This window comes from Ambystoma mexicanum, chromosome 5q (assembly GCF_040938575.1).
Source record: "Ambystoma mexicanum isolate Mex_15411 chromosome 5q, UKY_AmexF1_1, whole genome shotgun sequence".
Taxonomy (NCBI): Eukaryota; Metazoa; Chordata; class Amphibia; order Caudata; family Ambystomatidae; genus Ambystoma; species Ambystoma mexicanum.
This window is the reverse complement of record NC_090933.1, coordinates 1,099,385,699-1,099,403,529: the sequence shown is the minus strand read 5'-3', so window position 1 is coordinate 1,099,403,529 and position 17,831 is coordinate 1,099,385,699.

The window sequence follows — 17,831 nt, the reverse complement described above, 5'->3', positions numbered from 1 at the left end:
TCCACAATTACTGTTATGATTATGTACGGTTATTTATAACCTCCTCCCTGGTCAGAGCCCTCCCCCTAAAAGAAGCGGGGTCTTTGCAAAAAAAGAGGTTTGACATTGGTCCCGTCACAGAAACAATTCCCAAATAAACAGAAAATACGAGAAACAAGTCCAGGGAGGAATTGGAAGGTAAAACAATCGCAGTAACCCCAGCGCAAAACAAAGGGGTTCAGGCGGTAAATGAAGCCAAGTCCTATTTAAAAGATATTCAGGAATGGCGGTGGCTGGCTCTATCACTGCGAGAATCAATAGAACAACTAATACAGACTCATAAACCCCTTTGGCGAAGAGATCCATTTTCCATTGGTATCCTGGAACACTAGGGGGCACAAGCAATTGCTTCAGGATACAGAGGAATGTGCTATACTTGAAATGTTTGATTTTATAATGATGCAAGAGACCTGGGCCACAGGCAATCTGTTCATGGATGGTTATAACCTAATCTGTTTATAATAGAATTATACTTGAGTGTAATTCCCTTGTTATGGATTGTACTATTTCTGCCAGTTTTAAAATTGTAACCAAAGACTGTAATGTTCACATTCTGTTGTTTAACATTTACTGGAACACATGTGTAGCGAAAGATGGTCAACTGGAAGATCTTTTTGAGTGTTTCAATGTACAGATTGGTAAATGGCTTGACATCCACCCACAGGGGTCTATTTTACTTGCGGGGGACCTAAATGCTGAATGTAACATCTCAAAAGATGAAATGCAGTTGACCCATGCCACTTTTAGGTCCACACCTATAAAGGTTTCAAGCAAAAGATATAGAGGGAGTCAGTGGTTAGAATTCGGTAAAGAGTTGGGGTTTGAAACCCATATTTAACACCATACCCACATGGCAAGCCAGAGGGGTCAGTTCCATCATTGACTACATATTTGTGAGTGCATATGATACGTTCATGTGTAACAATCTCAAAGTAATTAATCCATTGACTAGTGATCATGCAATGCTTTGCATTGATTTGCCCTGTGTAAAGGATACAGAAGAGGGTATACATTTCCCGATGCAGATTGAAGCCAGTAGCAATTGTAGGTGAGTGAAGTGGACTTCGGGTAAACTTGCACAATTTAATTGTATTCTGACACAAGACTTTGAAAGCTCATCTCACGAAATTAAACTCGCCACATATTCTGTGGATTCGTTCTAAGAATATCTAGAACGCACATTATATCGTACTAAATCATCTACATCATTTACATCTGTAAAACAAGGAGTGAGCAAAGTCCACAAGCATACATTTGTTCAAGCCATAAAAAATTCAAAAGTAAATCTTAGAAAAGTAATTCGAAGCATAGTAAAAGGTGAAACCGAGGTTTTGGATGCAAAATTAAAGATCAAATAATGTAAACAAACATACAAATTTGGTTCAAAAGCATCAAAGCCTCTATTGCACAAAATGATGGTGAAACATTGATTCAAGCAATAAGGGGATCAAATTCACGTATGTACTGGTCTATTATAAACAGTCTACAAACCTCCCAACATCAGTTGCAGACCAATCCAATTGATTCACTAGCCTGGTCTGATTATTTTGGTTCCCTATATAAGAAATCATTAGTTTAATGGGTATCACAGTACGACAGAGAGGTTTTGTGCTACTTGGATATTTCAGTCTTTAATATTCTAAGACTGATAAAGAAATCGAAATCCACTTCTACACCAGGTCCCAATCACCTGTCGTTAGTCACTTTAAAGAGTCACGCTATCATGTGGTCTAAACTTCTACACTTCCTTTTCTGGGATATATGCAACAAAGAAAAGACACTTGACTCATGGAAAATGTCCTATGTATTGTTGCCCTTTAAGAAAGGGAATTGACTCTGCCCGAAAAATGATCGACCCATCACCCTATTAAATGTCGAATCTAAAATCTTTGCCGCCATTGTTCTGGAAAAACTGACATCATGGATGGATGAAAACTCCATACTAGATTGCTAGATTGTAGTTTTCGCAGGTTAACTGGGACTGATGCAGGAGGTCTCCTCGTGTCACAATTATTGAGTCATGCCAAACTCAAATTACTGGAACAATTGTACATTGCGTCGATGGACTTGACCACAGTGTTTAACCTAGTAGATAGACCAAACCTATGGAAAACATTATCATGGGTCGCCTATGCAGATTATTTTATTTTGTTTGACTGCACAAAAATAGGTTTGCAGAGAATGATTACGGCTTTTGGCAATTTCATAGACGAAAGGAAACTAAAAATCAATCCTAGTAAAACTATTATTTTACAAACTGGCGGTAAACATGTGATCTTATCCTCATCCTCCTGGGGATGCAGTGGTGCGAAAATAAAAATTCAAGCTGTGTTAAGATTCCTAGGCTATGCATTCACCAGTTCAAGTTCTTGTGTATTGTTGAAAAGCCAAAGAATCTCTGAATCAAATCAAGGCAATAGAAAGAAAATATGGGAAATTCACACTGGCCCCATGCATTCAATTTTACCGGTTAAAGGTTATCCCAAGAATAACATAAGGTATGGAATTCTTTGCGGAATCACTGGTTCCTTTTTTGAGGCAATTGGAAGCCATGATTTGGCGTAACATTTTATTTTTCATTCCAAAGTGTATTCCGTTCGAAATTATCGAATACAAACTTGGTCTCCAATCTATCACATGTATCATGCATACCAAAAAACTCACCCTGTTAAGGAAATGTATGGTGGCTGAGAGGGATTCGTTGTATTACTATTTAAAAGAAGATTTGAAGGGAAACTTTATGCATTCCTTGAAAATGAGCTGCGAGAAAAAACTGACAAACCTGGGTCTGCCATTGTCGACTTTGATAAGTAATCCTGGGAAGATTAAGAAGATCATAAAAGCTTTTGATTGGCTCGAAAATAATGCAATTGTGATAAATTCCAAGCTCTATTGTCAAGCAATTTCGTTTTGTAAATGGGCCCTGAGACCAGAGGGTTATCTAGTGAAATACCCCTCATGGTCTTTTAGGAATCTGACCATGCGCTTTAGATTTACAGGCCGATTCATGGAATTAATGTGCACCGAAAATGTCGGCGCAAGCGTGCGAAAACGTGCGATTCGCAGTGTCACTTGAAAAATCGCAGTGCAAGTGCGATTATCGCAGGTAAACCAGCGCACATCGATTCATGGAAGTCTGTGCGCGAGTAAAATGTGGAATGTGCGCTGAAAAAGTGCGCGGCACACGCCGGCGCACAGGTCATCTAACGGCGTGCGCTAAGGCCACAGCGAAATCGCACATAGCGTGGCGCACATAACAAAAGTAGGCGGAACACGGGGCGTTACACGCAGAATGGGGAACAACTTGTGAAAATGTGGGCGTCACGGGGGAAGTACAGGAGGCAAGAGCGTGGAACGCCCACACGCTCGCCTACAACACGTATTCATGGAATGGAATAGGGCAAACCAGCGCACGGGCAAAGATGCGCACAGGGCCATACACGTCTGACACACGAAAGCAGGCGGTAGCGTCCCTGCGCAGGAAAAAAATGTGCGCCAAAATGTGCGCTAACAAAAAGCACCTATATACAGCTATGATGAATGTCCCATACTGTGGCACCCTAGGACAAATGACGTGCAAAGGGGTACGCGACAAACACGGACACCCGCTGTGTCAAAAATAGCGTGTGCGTGTATTCCTGGCGTGCGCGGGAAGTATTACATGCGATCGGGCCTGGGGGAGCGGGTACGTGTATTTCAGGGGTGCGCGAGAAGTTTTACACGCGATTGGCCTGGGTACGTGTATTTCAGGGGTGCGAGGGTGTTTTCACACGTGATCGGGCCTGGGGGAGCGGGTACGTATATTTCAGGGGTGCGCGCAAAGTTTAACACGCGATTGGCCTGGGTATGTGTATTTCAGGGGTGCGCGGGTGGTTTTACACGCGATCGGGCCTGGGGGAGCGGGGTACGTGTATTTCAGGGGTGCGCAGGTGTTCTCACACGGGATCGGGCCTGGGGGAGCGGGTACGTGTATTTCATAGGCTTGCAGGTGTTTTTACACCCGATCAGGCCTGGGGGAGCGGGTAACGTGTATTTCAGGGGTGCGCAGGTGTTTTCACACGCGATCGGGCCTGGGGGAGCGGGGTACATGTATTTCAGGGGCTCGCAGGTGGTTTTACACGCGATCGGGCCTGGGGGAGCAGGGTACCACTCACTGTCTGCCTTGCGTGTAGAAGAACGCGTAGCCAACACCCACCCGCTGTGAAGTAATAGCGTGTGAACCCCAACGCCTGCAAAACACACGCACCGCACCCCACGAAAAGCACGTACAGAGCAATGGAAATCCACGTGGGATACGTCACAGACGCGCATACGCGCTAAGGGCCTTTGGTCCAATGGAATCGCGTATGCTTGCTGACGTGCTTACGCGCTAAGGGCCTTTCCTCGAATTACACGCTGACGTGCAGAATTTTCACGTGCCAAATCACTCCGTATCAAGCTGGCCATTCGTAAGCACACGGAAGACCACGCTCCTGCCCAAAAGGCCGAATTACTGCCCCCCAGAGCCCCGAGCAGCCTCCCACGAGCCATCTGCTGCTGCCTGCCTGCTGCCACCGTGCCCTGCCATTTGGTGCCTGCACATCAGCCATCTGCAGGGGTCCAGTTGCTGTGTCCACCCCTGCTGGAACAGAAGACTCCCGAGTGGGATACCATTGCTCCACAGCCCAGCCCCAGGACCCAGTTGCCCACCCACGCCTGCCTCGGGGGTCGCCATGTCGGGGCAAACACCATCCGAGACCTCTGGTGACCCCCAGCCAGAGGGGCAGAGGGCCACCAGCTTCAGTCAGAAGGAAGTTGGTGTTCTGGTGGAGCTTGTCCTGGGGCATTATGATGCCCTCTTCGGATCATCACGCGCCGACAAGGAAGGACGGGACAGGATCTGGGACGACTTTGTGGTTGCCATCAACGCGGAGGGGGTGGCAACCCGCAACATCAAGCAAGTCAAGAAGCGCTGGGAGGACTTGAGGTCCAGGACCCTCATAAAGGCCTGGCGCTTTGTGGAGGGGGGCCGGGGCAGCATGAGTACCATCCAGCTGAGGGTCCTGTAATGCGTACGCCCAGCGCTCCATGCCCAGATCCTTGAGAGGCAGACCCGTCTGGAGTCGAGCGGTAAGTGGGCAAGCATTGCTGTGTGAGACAGGGCATGTTGCAGTGTGCTGGTTGTCTGATACTTGCCTGTATGTGTGACATAGGCCATGTACGCGTGTGTGTGTGCAGGGACATCATGGTCATGCATGTGAGACCAGTAATGTGTGAAGTACACGGTTGGTGTATGTGTTTAAATGCAACATGGGGAGCCCTATGCGGAATGGACACATGAGAGCATGCCAGTCTCTGTTCCTGGACATGGGTGGGGGTGAGGGATGGGTGCTGATGCCATGTACATGTATGGTGTCCATGTCTGTGTTTCTGACCTGCGTGTCTGTGACTTGTGAATGCCATGGATGCATGACACATGTCTGTGACAATGTTCAGAATCACTGATGCAGCCTAGTCATACTTGCATCCACTGTGTCTGGGGTGTACGAGTCCAGATGGATGGAAGTACGTTGAAGTGTGTGCATGTGATAGGCATGACCCATGATGCATGTGAGTCCAAAAACAACATTGTATGCTTCAAGAGTCCATTGGACATGTTTGCTTATGTCCATAGCATGTGACATGCCTGTTACTGCATGTGTTTTGCCTGCACTGACCCATGTGTTGTGGAGGGACATGATGGAAGTGATCTTTGACAGTGCCACTCATCTGCTATTGCTTCCTGTCTAGGGGACCATTGTACAGTACCCTGATGCTTGTGTTCTATGTCTCCCTCTACACAGCGCAAAGTGAAGAAGAGGGCGGAGACGGCGCTGGGGAGCTAAGCGGCGGGGATGCCCCCACGGCTGCAGCGGAAGGGGTGGGTGAGCCCCCACAGGGGCTTGCAACGGCAGAAGACGGTGTGGAGCCATCCAGGTTGGTGGTTTCCACAGAGGAGGAGGAGGAGGCCGCTACTGAGCCGCACATGGGGCCTGGTGGGGGCATCCCTGCTGGTGCAAGTGGTGTAGTCCAGGGGCAGGGGCAGGAGGCAGCACAGGTCGCCGTGGAGGTGCCTGTGCATGTCACTGTCCCTGACACTGTGACTGCACCATCATGCACCAGCTGGGATGCCCCATCCCAGGCCCGTCCGCAGGTAGGGGGAATGTCCATGTCATCTGACTCCCCTCCACCTGCGGACGAGGGGACCCCTGGCCGTATGGAGAAGGTCCTGATTGGTGTCGCGTTGCGCACGGGTGTCATTCGTGATGAGGTGCGTGCTTCCCGGGGGGAGCACGCACGTCATCACGAAGAGCACCGTGCCAATGTGGCCCAGTTGGGAGCGGTCATGGTCGGGGGTCTCGTACATGTGTCGGGCACTCTGGCGACCCTCTCCTCCTCTGTGGAGGCTATGCGCCAGTCGTACTCCATGCCGTCTTCCGGCCCAGATGCCACCAGGTCCCCCTGTGGACCAGCCCCGACCAATGCAGCCACCTCCGTGGGGATCCCATCCCTGCCACAGTCGGGAGTCGGAGGTCCAGCAGGGGTGGACACACCAGCAACTGGACCCCAGCAGATGGAGGATGTGACGGCATCATCGGGCAGGGCACGTGCACGACGGCGTCGGTGGATTCCATCAGCCTGGATGCCATCGTGCTGGCACAGGCAGTTGCGTTGGAGGCAGCGGCAGGCTCGACGTGGGAGGCATCATGGCTCGGGGCCATCAACATCAGGGGTGCAGGCATCGGCCGGAGGGCAGGAGAACTGTGGAATGGGAGTGGCTTCCGTGTGGGAGCGGTTGGGACAGCAGATAGGTGCGGAGCGGCAGCGGGCAGAGGAGGAACGGCTCACAATGGTCAGGGCGGAGAACTCCATGTGGAGGGCGCTGAGGCGGGCTGAGTGCCTCGAGGGTCTTCGCAGGGAGTTGGAGCTGGACACTGCATTATCCCTGCGAGACCTCGGGGCCAGGGAACATGCCTGCCTCCAAGCCTTTGAACAGAAGTTCGATGATGCCCTGGCCCATGACAACAACCAGTGAGCCGTCGGACTAGCCCGCTGCCCTTGTAAATAGTTATGTAGTTAGTGTTAGGTTTCCTTTGCTTTTTTATTTATTTTGGACAATGGACCACATTTTTGTATATAGTTTTTTTATTAGGTAGTATTTTTATATAGGTTTCATTTCTTCAGTTGGGATCATGGACCCTGGATTGTTTATCTGTATATAGTTGACTGTTGGATTTACCCATGAAGCAATGTTTTTCGGTTTTGTTTTTACCTTGGATTTACTTTCTTGAACTGTGACTTTGGACACCTTTCCTTTGGATTATGATTTGTGGTTTTTCATTATTTTACGGACATGCTGCTTTTGGTTTTTTATTCCCATTGTCATTTGTTTATTTTTAATTCCATTTATGCTGCTTTTAATACATTTATTTCATCAAACTTCAATGTGTAGTATCATCTCATTGGTTTTCATGCATATCATGATATGGGTTTTGACATTCACTTACATTGTGTGTATGTGAGGGACATGTGTTCATTTACATACTTGCCAATGGGGTTGTATCATGTAATTGGCATTTCTAAGTGGGTGGATGCAATACTTGGGTGGGTGTTTGGCATGTGGAGGCTGCCCATAAGGGCCAGGGATCTAGATTGTGATGACGTGTTGGCTGGGGGACATGTGTCAGGGCCTGCTGGCAGGTGCCCCGCAATGCTGGTGGGTGGGGGTGCAGGGGGACATGAGTGGGACATGAGTGGGGGCCTGCTGGCAGGTGCCCCGAAATGCTGGGGGGTGGGGGTGCAGGGGGACATGAGTGGGGCATGAGTGGGACATGAGTGGGGGCCTGCTGGCAGGTGCCCCGCAATGCTGGGGGGTGGGGGTGCAAGGGGACATGAGTTGGTGATCAGTAGTGCAAGGAGACGTGTGCCTTTGCTGGGGGGCATGCCCATGTTGGGTGGGCTGCCTGAGGTGCATGACCAGGGATGCAGGGTAGTCCCCTGTCTTGTGGGCTGCCTGCAGGGGCCGTGGAGGGTTTACAGGGAACACCTGGGAGGACCCACACTGCCAAATCACATGTAGGACTCCCCGGCACCCCTGAAATACACGTACCCTGCTGAAATCGCGTGTGCAACTTCTCGCGCACCCCTGAAATACACGTACCCAGCCCAATCGCGTGTGAAACTTCTCGCGCACCCCTGAAATACACGCACCCAGGCCATTTGCGTGTAAAACTTCTCGCGCTCCCCTGAAATACACGTACCCAGCCCAATCGCATGTGAAAACTTTTTGCGCACCCCTGAAATACACGCACACGCTCACCCAGGCCCGATCGCATGTGAAACTTCTCGTGCACCCCTGAAATACACGCACCCAGGCCATTCGCGTGTAAAACTTCTCGCGCACCTCTGAAATACACGCACACGATCCCCCTGGCCCGATCGCGTGTGAAACTTCTCGCGCACCCCTGAAATACACGTACCCAGCCCAATCGCATGTGAAACTTCTCGCGCACCCCTGAAATACACGCACACGCTCCCCCAGGCCCGATCGCGTGTAAAACCTCTCACGCACCCCTGAAATACACGTACCCAGCCCAATCGCGTGTGAAAACTTCTCGTGCACCCCTGAAATACACATACCCAGCCCAATCGCGTGTAAAACTTCTCGCGCACCCCTGAAATACACGTACCCAGGCCAATCGCGTGTAAAACTTCTCGCGCACCCCTGAAATACACGCACACGCTCCCCCAGGCCCGATCGCGTGTGAAACTTCTCGCGCACCCCTGAAATACACGTACCCAGCCCAATCGCGTGTGAAATTTCTCGCGCACCCCTGAAATACACGCACACCCTCCCCCAGGCCCGATCGCATGTAAAACCTCTCACGCACCCCTGAAATACACGTACCCAGCCCAATCTCGTGTGAAAACTTCTCGCGCACCCCTGAAATACACGTACCCAGCCCAATCGCGTGTAAAACTTCTCGCGCACCCCTGAAATACACGTACCCAGGCCAATCGCGTGTAAAACTTCTCGCGCACCCCTGAAATACACGCACACGCTCCCCCAGGCCCGATCGCGTGTGAAACTTCTTGCGCACCCCTGAAATACACGTACCCAGCCCAATCGCGTGTGAAACTTCTCGCGCACCCCTGAAATACACGCACCCAGGCCATTCGCGTGTAAAACTTCTCTCGCACCCCTGAAATACACGCACACGCTCCCCTAGGCCCGATCGCGTGTGAAACTTCCCGAGCACCCCTGGAATACACGTACCCAGGCCAATCGCGTGTAAAACTTCCCGCACACCCCTGGAATACACGTACACCGCTCCCCCAGGCCCGATCGTGTGTAAAACTTCCTGCGCACCCCTGAAATACACGTACCCAGCCCAATCGCGTGTAACACTTCCCACGCACCCCTGAAATACACGTACCCAGGCCAATAGCGTGTGTAACTTCACGCGAACCCCAGTTATACACGTACCCGCTCGCACAGGCCCTTTCGCGTGTGGAAGTTACCGCGAAACCCGTAATACACTTTCCCCGCTTGGCGTTTGCTGTTTGGCAGTCCGGTAAACTGGTTTTGGGTTGTCGCAGACCTTTGCGGTGGATTGGGGATTTTGATGCCTTTTCCTTGCGCAAGGGCGTTCTTGGGGGCGTAACTGGCGCTGCTGTAGGGTCGCTGCGCCACTCTGCGCCACGGCTGTTTTTGGAGGCTAAAATCCATGAATACGCTGTGCGCTGAAATGGATTTTATCGCACGCGGCTGGCGCAGTCTATCGCACGGGAACACTGTGCGCCAGCCGCCTGCGCCACTTTTGTGCGAATTTCCAGGAATTACCCTGTTAATGTACTTACTACTAATGAGATCTTGGCAATTCGTGGCATGAGTGATATGGGGAACAATCATTGTAGGTTTTGTAAGCAAACTGTTGTGTGATTGAATCTTTGATGCACTTGCTCTTGGTTTGTCCAAACCTACTGCAACACAGAATAGATTGTTTTTTGATATTTTTAAGTGATATCTCAAATGTTGTTAGGGAAAAACTGTGGTGCGGAATGTTGCATGGAACGTCTGTAGTCCTGAAAACGAGGGTGAATACATTTTTACAAACTATTTGTCTCTTGGTATGACCGAATCAGTGTGTGACATATCAAATAAAATATAGTAACACTGCTAAAAAGGGTAGACTGGTATCCATGCTAAAAGCATAGTGGAAGGTTACACCAAAACATTTGAAATGCACAACAATGTTGAAGTAACATATTCTAGGATGTCCTGATGTATTGCTGTACCAAAGTAGAGATGTAGATGTATTAGCAAAGGTTAATTGTAATTTTAATTGTAACTGGAATTGTGATTTAAAATTATTTATTGTTATTTATTCTTATGAATTTTGTACATTCATTTTTGAAAAGGTTTGTATAAACCAAAACAATAAAGAAAAATAAGTTATTGTCCACCTTAGTCACCTGCCCCTCTCTTAATGAAATTGTTTGCATGCCTTTCCTTACTTTACCAGACCTCATGAATTTCGCTTTCGTCATGTTTACCACCAGCCCATTGGCCTCAGCATACTCCATTATTGCTTCCGTGCGCTTCCACAAATTCCAAAATATGTGTTGTCAAAAATAGCCAAGGCATCAGCATAAACCAGATAGGCAAACCTGGTTCTGCCCAAACGTGGGGAAAAATTCCCTTTCTCAGCAAATGTGTCACCCACGTCTGACATGAATAAATTGAAAATCACAGGAGCGATTATTCACCCCTATTTCACGCCCCTTTCTACGGGGGCAAGGGCAGATCATTCGCCAGCACAGTTCAATCTAACTCGGGCAATATTATTGTCTTAGAGCAGTTGGCAAGCACAAAGAAGGTCCCCAGGCATTTGAAACCTTTCCAATTAAGCCCATAATTTTGAGCAAATGCCACAGCAAAAACAATAAAGAAGAAGTAGAGGAAAGCACAGACTTTGCTCTGGCTTGCTGGATCAGAAAGTTAACTACGCTGATGTTACAAGGAAAATCGGTCTGGAAGCAGCGCAGCACTTGCCTGTCACATATCCATGTGCAATATACATGTTCCAAACATGATCCAAACATCCAGGAGTGATAGATAGCAACCTCTAATTCTAGTGGTCTTCTCTATTCCCCCTCTCATGTACTGGAATAATAAGTGACTATTTCCAGAAACTAGGGCCTCTATTCAATTGTACGACCAGTTTAAATAAGTTAATAAGATATCCACCCATATTTCCAGATTTGCTATCTTTGCCACATTTGAAACCCCATCGGGGCCTGGTGCCCGCCATGTCTTAAATACCTTTATTATCTCAACTATCTGATCTTTTCTAAAGTCAATGCATAAAGGGACACTGTCTATCACGTGTGTAGGAGTTGGAGCCTTAAACTTGTTTCTCAAGTACAGCTTCCTGCTCTTACTAACGATGCTCCAAAGCCAAAGCAAGGTGTTGTCAGTATTTTTATGAAAACTATTAAAAATGTTCCAAAACATCTGGCTTTCCGCTTTCCTGGTGACACTGTAAACAATGCTGCCAAGTGTTGTTTCTGGCTGAGGTGTGGTAACACTTCATCCAATTTCTATATCGGTTTTTCAAATATTTTGTCTCCCTTTGTATTTCCCCCAAATAGATTTTTTAGAATATTATTTTCCCTATTGCTTGCCTTAGCCCTTTCCCCCCTCTTTTATTACTTTATCGTAAAGGCGAAGGTGTTTCTCATCTAACCACTGCTCCAAACATACCTATTATTAAAAGGTTAAAGGTTACAGAACTTTTCCAATTCTTTGGCTCATCAGCAGAAGCAAACCTGACAAAGGGCCTCAGCACATATCCCGGCTGTAATACCGCCCAACTGTAAAAGAGTTAGCACCCACTGGTCCGGAGGTATTACTGCCGGATCACGGTCTGGGTGTCAACAGTAAATCCCCATTCCCCATTGGGTCCATTTGACCCAATGGTGAATTGTCTGTGCTAATTCATGTGCTAATACAACTGGCGGTAATACCAGGCGCTAAATGGGATTTTCACATCCAGAAAAAAGCTGGAAGTAAAACAGCCCATTTAGCGTCCAACTCTTTATAGGGCCAGCCCTTAGATGAGGCGGTAATACCGTTACCATTGCATCTAAGGGCTACCATGCATCTTGTGATGGTGCCCAAAGTCTCTATCAGTTTGCATAATATTCTTGGTTAAAGCATTCAGGTTCCTATCAGTTAATGTTTGCCCTTATTTACGTGCACATCGGCCTACTTTATTCACTTCTCTTCCATGAATGGTCTCATGTGTTATTCCAGCATTTAAAACATACTGTAGCATCGCACAACACATCATTCCCAAACATGTAATGAATGGTGGAAAACTTTGATCTACTAGACCATGTTTTAGCCAGAGGGGGAAGTCCAGATTTACCTCCCTTCAACATACTTACTTCAGTCCTTCTATTTCCTGTATCCTTTCTTGGTTTAGCCCCTCCCTTCGACATGATACAGTCAATGCAACAAGCATTCAGGTCACCTCCTATCAGAATGCCAATGGTGGGATTCCTTGCTAATAACACACTAAGTTCCTCGTATATTACCGGTTGACTGGCATCTGTGTAGGGACCCCCACAGCCCTCCCCACACCAGCGGATCATAAACATTTACAATAACTATATCATGCCCCTCATGCCACTCACTTATTTTCACTACAATGATTAAGACATGCATGTATTTATTTATTTAGTATTCATTGGTATCATTAGGATTAAGACTGTCCAAAAGCACCTCATGCACCATGTAGGTGTTAGAACACAACGTTAACAGCCCTTCCGAATTGGCGGCCTTTTTCCCCACGATTAGCATACCTTCTGAACCTAGTAAACCCATCCAAAATCACATCACTCATCAACAACCACGTTTCCTGGACTAATATAACTTCTGATTCATAAAAACCGACTTTTCGATCCCTCAGCGGCAAACAAATGTGCATGTCCGTGCGGATTCCAACACTTCATTGACAAGATACTACTGTTAGGACTTTAGGGAAGTAAATACCTCAGCCACTCCCAGTGCGCTTTTACAGCACGGTCTCCTCCGTACTTAACTACGACTTCATTTACAGGTAGTGCTTCCGAGCTACCCATCAGTACACATCAGGCTCTGCCATGCTGGCCTCTCTTAACTAACTGGGAGACATGTTGTTATTGTTATTGTTATTGTACTTGTACCGCGCCAAAGCCCGTGGACACTTTACACATCAGGTCAAGCTGTTTGATCTATATCAAAGCCCCATCTCATAAGCGAGTGAGAGTTACTATGAATCAAAGTAACAATTCTGAAATCTGAACAATGAACTGTCGTCACTGCTGCATTATACGCGTCAAGCTGCTCAAAGTACTCGGAGACGATGCTCTGCAACACTAGCAACGCTGGTAAATGTTTTAAGAGACAGAGAAGATATCCCCAGGGTCGGACAGGGCCATAGAATTGTCTCCGGCACCAATGAAAAAGTGGCCCACACTTGCAAAAGGTTATTCATTCCTTTTGTGACATTGTTTGAATAATACCCGAGGGGTACTTTTTTGATAAAGTGTGATGCAAATTTTGCATTTTAAAGAATATTTATTCAGCAACACTGGTCAAAACTATTAGCCGCAGAGTGAATTCACTCTTCAAACTGGCCCAGTTTGTTCCGGCCATGGGCCTATTGCCATATAGGCCAGTCTGAGCCTGCATATCCTCAGTTGGTTTTCTTCATAGAACAGCCTGGTAATAGTGAATGAAGTGGGAGATGAAAGTGTAACTTCCCTTAATAGTGGTAAATGCCCCTTGGCCATAACCCTTACACTCACATCTTTCAGACTAGCCACATCAACAGCATCTGATGAGTCGGACTCAGATGTGCTTATCGAGTCCCCAACCAATGTTTATTTATTTATTTATTCATTTTGCACACTTGAAAAGCTCCCAAGCCCAGGGGCATCAGTGCACTGCTGCGATCCGGTTGCACTGATATTGGCAGAAACAGAAAATACGAGGCAATGCAGGCAAGTCTGGTATATGTGGGAAGACTAGGTGACACCCCTGTTTGAGGCTCATGAGCAGATACAGGGAGGGGTTGCATGTGACTGCTATTGCGTCATAAGCGAAAAAGGTCATACAGCGCATAGTAGGCCAAAGTTCCTGCTGTTTATGGTTTGAGTTTGTGACCATTGTTGTTACCTAGGCGAAGAGCCAAGTTTTTAGGGCCTTACGGAAGGGCCAGTAGGAGTGCCACTCGAATCATTCTTAAAGTGGGTGTAATACAGGTTCCCCCTCCACCTCTGAGCTAACTTGCTCCCTTAGTAATTCAAACATCTTGGATTCTAATGGGTTATCTCTTAATAAAACGATACTTCTGCCACCATTACTCGTAAGGCTCCTTTGTGCTGTCTACCGGGCTGATTTTACATTAGTTCCTAAGCACAACTTCTCAAGAAGATTCAAGGGCATTTGAGATTCGGTCAAAATGTAATTGCATAATTTTAAAATAATTTTTAATGCAAAGCTTGTCACCTCATTGTGAACAGAGGAGGCTCCACTACTGTCCACATTAATTGTTCCTCCCGTCATCTCATTTCGCCCTTTACTTCCCGATACTTCGTTGGGTGGGTCATCCAATAGTGCAGTCAATCTCAGAGGCCCCGATAGCCTATGCACTGTTTAGGGTGCCACTTCATCCACATGGCCGACCTGGATCTCTGCACACATCCAACCATGATTAATCCCACTGTTCTCCTTTCCCAGCAGCTGCACCTCAGATTCTAATGAATAACATAATAGGGTGCTATTATTGTCAATCTCAGTAAACATGCACGCTGATTCTTCGTGAAAATCCTCCCTCCGCTACACTGGTTTATCAGACATTTTGTTATTTTCAGTAAGTTGTTCGGAAAAGTAATTAGTCATTTTTCCAACCGGCAGCAAAGTCAATGTGTGAACTGCAGTCATACTACGAGACACTCAAACTGATTATTTCTGGTTTCCTCACCCTCCACTGATGTAATTAGTGGGTAAACCACTTTCTAGTTTGCTCTCAGATTATACCTCTTTTTTCCCCCTTTATTAGGCATTAGGGAAACGCTGGGACATGCTGCCAGGCAACCCTATAGGGAACAGGACCACCACACACCACTCACCGCCCACCAACTGCCAACTGTTGTGCACTTATCAAGCACTTCTCCAAAGTGCGCCTGCAAAAGCGCGAGGCACTAAGTTGGTATACTTTACAAGAGCCTTCATCCAGAGACAGCACAGCAGCCAATCTGGATGAGACAGAGTAATTCAGGTAAGCTACACCAAACCTCCAGTGGGTCCTACCAACTGTCGTGCACTTATCAAGAACGTCTCCAAAGAACATGCACAAATGCATGAGATGCTGAGTTGTTATACTTCACAGAAACCAGGAGCCGGAGACAGCACATCAGCCAATCTGGATGAGACAGAGTAATCCAGGTAAACTCCACCAAAACATCTCCAGCGAGTCCTGCCAACTGTCATGCACTTATCAAGCACTTCTCCAAAGCGCGTGTGCAAACGCATGAGGTGCTGTGTTTTTATGCTTCACAGGAGCCGGGAGGCAGAGACAGCATAGCAGCCAATCCAGATGAGAAAGAGTAATCCAGGTAAACTCCACCAAAACATCCAGCGAGGCCTGCCAACTGTCATGCACTTATCAAGCACTTCTCCAAAGCGCGTGTGCAAACGCATGTGGTGCTGTGTTTATATGCTTCACAGGAGCCAGGTGGCAGAGATAGCATAGCAGCCAATCCAGATGAGAAAGAGTAATCCAGGTAAACTTCACAAAAACCACCAGGAAGTCCTGCCAACTGTTGTGCACTTATCAAGCACTTATCTTAAGTACCTTTTTACTAGCAAATATATGCTGGAACCAAACATTGGAAACAAAACAATTGAATCATATTTGCTGAATTGTAAGTGAAGTCATTCCTGATTTGAATATTGATATTGACATATTACTTTGATTTTCAATTAATTCAGATTATTAATAGCAAAGACTGGTCCAGGATCAAGGGAACCCGTGATGAACTTCAATGACCTAGAGAAGGGATTCATGTCAGTGCAAATGCTGCCTTATGCTGCTGAAGTTCAAATCAAAGAAGAAGTGACTATTGCAGGAAATACTCCACAATACAGCTTTCCAATAAAGATCAGAAAAGGACAGACAGTGTTTAATGAAGAAGCCTTTATTAATTTAAATAATGTTCTTCATTGACAAAGCCTGTCTCAACTTTCACATCCATTAGTAGATCTTAAACATGGAACCATCTGAATATTGGTTGATAATAATGATTCCCAAAGCATTATTTGGATTGAAATTTGATGGTTGGTGATTTTGGACACTTTTCCATGGATTTAGTTAATCCTATCATTGTTCCCATACTTGACGATTGTTATGACAATACTGATGGAGGCAGGTGTGAGAAAACTGATGGGGGTGGACAAATGCGGGAGATAACCTGAGTGGAGGATCACGAGGGATTGGTCGTAGGATAACTTAGGGTGAGACATGGTGTTTACCCAATCCTGAAAATATCTTACCCTACTCTCCATCAGCTTTTGCAATCTCACCTCATCTCCCCCTGCCCATTTTCAACAAATACTGAGACGAGGAGGAGGCCACCAAGAGCAAAAAAGATTACCCAGTGGAATAAAATGTGGAATGTAAGGGCAACCTACTATAGAGAAAACCACTTTCCCACTAATAGATCCAGGCAGAGTCAGGCATTTGTACCTAGCCATTCACACCTGACTCCACTTGACTGTTCATCTTTAAAGGTGTGGTCATTCACAGAGAAATGAACGAGCTGGGGATGCAGTCCGGCTGGTGGAACCCAGGAGCAGAGAGAATCAGGAGCTGCAGGCAGGAGGAAGGGGCTGCGAGGAAATGCTGGGCTGGAATGCAAGGCTTGGTCCAGCGAAGTGCTTGTTCTGTTGGGACCATTGTCGACCCCAAGGGTGCCTGAGGGGCAGGTGGTGAGACCCTGACCTCAACCCCATAATTCCTGGAGGAACCATCTCTCAACGCGACACTGAGATCAGAGCGTTACAAAGGCATAGACAGGAAAGCAGCAACGAATAGCAAAGAAAGAAAAGTGTGAAAGTTGAAAGCAAAAAGCAGTGAAGAGCCAGAGCGAGACAGAAGGCTTATAGCACAGCTAACACACAGGGGAGATGCCGAAAGCAGAAAAGGCTAAAAGCATTGTGAAAAGCAAAAGAAAATCAGTAAAACAGCTTAAAAGGCAAAGAAATCTGCCAGGGTCACGCTAAAGAGGGTGCAAGTGTGCATTTAAAGGAAAGCAGATGTAAATGCAAAGAAAGGTGCCTGGGGCATGTTAAAGAGGGTGCAAGTGTGCACGGAAAGGAAAGCAAACATTGCAAGTGTGCACGGAAGGAAAAGTAGAAGAAAAGGGGTTCAAGAAACATCTGAAGGAAACAAAGAGGTGTCAGAAAATAGTGAGAGCCAGAAAACAAAGAGAGGGGCAAAAGGGTCAAAGTGGTCTCGCCTAGGAAAGCAAAGAGCCTGGCGTTTTCGAAAGGCCTTTGATTCTGCCCCATTAAAGGATGGCATGTGGAAAAGATTTGCTAATCAGAAAAGGTACTTCATGGCCAATGGAATTTGTATGGTGAATTGAAGGGGTCGAAACCTGGGGAAGGGCACCGGGTGAACTTATGAAAGAACTGTGTTAAAATTATATGTTGTTTTTTT